Raw genomic sequence first — 3,456 nt, forward strand, 5'->3', positions numbered from 1 at the left:
CTTATGGAAAAGGACTTCAAAGCTTCGATTCTTCATGTTTCTGAGCTTTCCATTGCTTTGCCAAGGATTCCAAAGAACTCTCCTCAATCACGGATTGCTTTGGTGATCAAAAAGCTATCAAAACACCAAAACTTAACACAATTTGATTAGAATTGATTGCAATGGTCCTTAATATGTTAATTGGGTTAAAAGGTGATAACTACTACTCAAAAGTGTTTAAAAGAGTTAATTACAAGCTATGAAATAGCACTTTTTGAGTAGTAATCAAATACCCAAAAGAGGGGGGGGGGGGTTGAATTGGGTTTTTCAAAATCTTTTTCCACACAATAATATATGCACAAAATAAATAAAGGAAAGAGATAAAGTTAGAGAATTCAAACTCGGGTTTATAGTGGTTCGACACTCCTTGCCTACGTCCACTCTCCTCAATCTCCTAACCGAGTGAGGGTTCCACTAACTTGAAGTTTCAATCAAGCTTTCAATCTTCTTACACTTGGATTCCGGCTCCAATGAGCTCTTACACAATCTCTTCAAGATTTGAACCACTTGAAGGCTTTCGCACTCAGTTTACACAGATATGAAACTCTCAACCTAGCTTAAGGATGGCTCAAGTACAAGAGAAAGCTAGGATGATTTACAAGAGTGCACTAAGAATATGCAAGTGATGGTTTTTTGCACTAAGAAAGAAATGAGAGCTTTTTGATCAAGAATAGGTAGGTAGGTTTTGAATGCAATTGTTCTCTTAGCTCTCAATTTATAGGTTTTTAAGCTCGGGAGTCAAAAATAGCAAAAGGCAACCTCGTCCGGTCGAGCTAGGGATTGACCGGTTCATTAGCCGTTGGAACATTTAATGCATGACAGGTTACCGTTGCCTCAACCGGACCTCGACCGGTAAAGGAATCACCTCGACCGAGAAGAGAAGGCTACTGGGAGAGAGAGAAGGTTTTTAACCTTCCTCGACCGGTCCTCGACCGGACGACCTCAGCCGGTCGACCGGTTCCTCAACCGGTTGACCGGTTGGCCTTAGCCTTCGACCGATTGAGCCTTTTGGCCCCGAAAACCTATCATTTTTTATTTATTTCTTTTCCAATACTTAGGCAAGGTCTTTAGGTGAGTTAATATGCCACTTTTGAATCAATTTGCCTAAGGTATATTTGATAAAACTCGGGTTTTAAAGAAAATCAAGTTTTAAATAATAAACCGAGTTTTCTAAGATGCATGAAAAGGTATGAACATCCTAAGTGCACTCATGCTATCATCTTACATTCATTTCCTATGATCTCAAGTCTTCCAAGCGTCTCAATCTTGTATCCATTTGGTCCTTTGATGAATTTTCGAGTTTATACCTGAGATTCTTAAACATTAAACCAATTAGTTACTTAACCATGGTTTGTTATCATCAAAACTCGATTAGGAGAACCCTTAGGCTAACAACCTCCCCTTTTTTTATGATGACAAACCTTAGTTATCTAAGAGAGAAAGAAATCTCCCCCTCAAACCAATCATGGATCAATCAAACGATAAGCAATGTAAAACGCGAAAAATCAATGGATAAAAATATCATATCATATATATATGGAAATCTCACATGTACAATAAGATAGATATGACAATGATAACAATGACATGCATGAGAGACTCCTAGATCCTATAGATCCTAGATCCTATAAATATCTCCCCATTTGGCAACATAAAAAAGAAACGAAGGGAGATGTCTAAAAAGCCTCAAGGCTGAGGGGGTGGAGGAGGAAACACGGAGCGGAGATATGCCATCATCTCCTCATGCTAACTCACTTGATGGCTCTCAATATGATCCATGCGCTGCTCGAGATGGTCGAAGGTAGCCTGCTGCTGATCCATATGCTCCTCTATGCGCTCAAAGCGCTGCTGGAAGTGATCAAACCAAGAGGTGACTCCAGTCTGATACTAATCGAGATGCTCCTCCATAGAGTAGAAGCGGGAGTCATGGACTAGGGCAAGCTCCTCCATACGAGTCCCAAGAGAGTTGATCTACGCGGAGAGATCCATCCAAGGCGCATGATCAGGAACATGAGGTGCCTGAGATGGTAGCTCGGTGAATGATGGCTGAGATGAAGGGCCTACTGGGAAGGACGGCTCAGTCATCATAGGCTCGGAGAAGGTAGCCTCAACATGAATGTCCTCTGACGGATGTGGAGGCGGAATGTCAAGCTCGGGCCCTCTCTGCTCAAAGTCCCTCTGAGGGTCCAACCCATCTCCATCTCTCTAATCTCAGCCTCCTCCTCTACTCCGGGGTGTATCTGATCATGTCCCCCGGCCTGTCGCTCGGCTTTCCTAACCCAGGAGCCATCGGGTGCCTTCTCGAACTTCATGCACCCCAGAAACTGCTCATCATACGTGTCATAGGTGGTGGGGGCCTCAAAATCTGTCTTTCTACTCAAGTCGACCCCGACATCCTTGAAAGCACGGGTAAAGAAACGGCCGTAGGGGAGTACTCGTGTCGAGCTCTCAACACAGGAGATCATATGCATCATCATAAGGTAGCCAACATGAATCCGTCTCCCGGTGAGGATCGAGTCAACAATGAAAGCCTCAAGGTAGGAGACCTCGTCTCGATGTCCTCCACGTGGCAAGAGAATCGAACAAATCATATGGTGAAGGACTCGGCTAGTCACTATCAAGCTGTGAGCCGATGGTTTGCCCATCCCCTGAGGATCGGCAAGTCCGCACAACCTCTGAACAACCTCTCTAGGCTCAAATCCCGGCACAGTGGGCCACGCCTTGGCCTCATAAACACGAAGTCCAACCGAAGAAATGTCGAGAATGCGGCAGATGCTCTCGGGACTCAAACGGATCTCAACGCCTCTCATAGTGGATAATACGGGTCCTCCAAGCCCGTAGGTCGCCCGAAAATAGAAAGCCCGCACCAAAGTCGGGAAGACCGGCTCAAAGATCGTCACTACGGGCAGCCATCCCATCCGTCCGAACAACCTCTCGAAGCCAAAGTGTTGAAGTTGGTAGAAATTGACACTTCTCCCTAGGACGACTTTCCTCTGAGCAAATTTTTGCTTGTAGCGCTGATAGTCCTCATTCGAACTGAAGAGTGTCGTGTCAAACCTCGCCTTTCGGTGAGCCTCTATCTGCTCGGGCTGAGATGGCTCAACAGGGCACTTGCCCTGAGCCCTGGAAGTGCCTGTCTCTCTCCGTGGTGCCATCAATTAAGCGAAAGAGGTGAAGAAGGAGTCCAAACAGAGAATGAAAGCAGAGAGGAAGATGCAACCACAAACCCGAAACCCTAGACACTTGGAGATGGAGTTGAACAGCCCTGAGACGCGCGGTGCAGAGATCAAGAGGTAAAACCCTAGGTTTCAAACCAAAACCCTAGCCTAAATCCGTCCCAAAATCAAGTCCTCGGCTTGCAATCGGTCCGAAATCTGGCCAAAAACTCTTCGAGAAGCAAGGATGTGAAGGGGCGGC

Source organism: Vitis riparia, chromosome 10 (genome assembly GCF_004353265.1).
Source record: "Vitis riparia cultivar Riparia Gloire de Montpellier isolate 1030 chromosome 10, EGFV_Vit.rip_1.0, whole genome shotgun sequence".
Taxonomy (NCBI): Eukaryota; Viridiplantae; Streptophyta; class Magnoliopsida; order Vitales; family Vitaceae; genus Vitis; species Vitis riparia.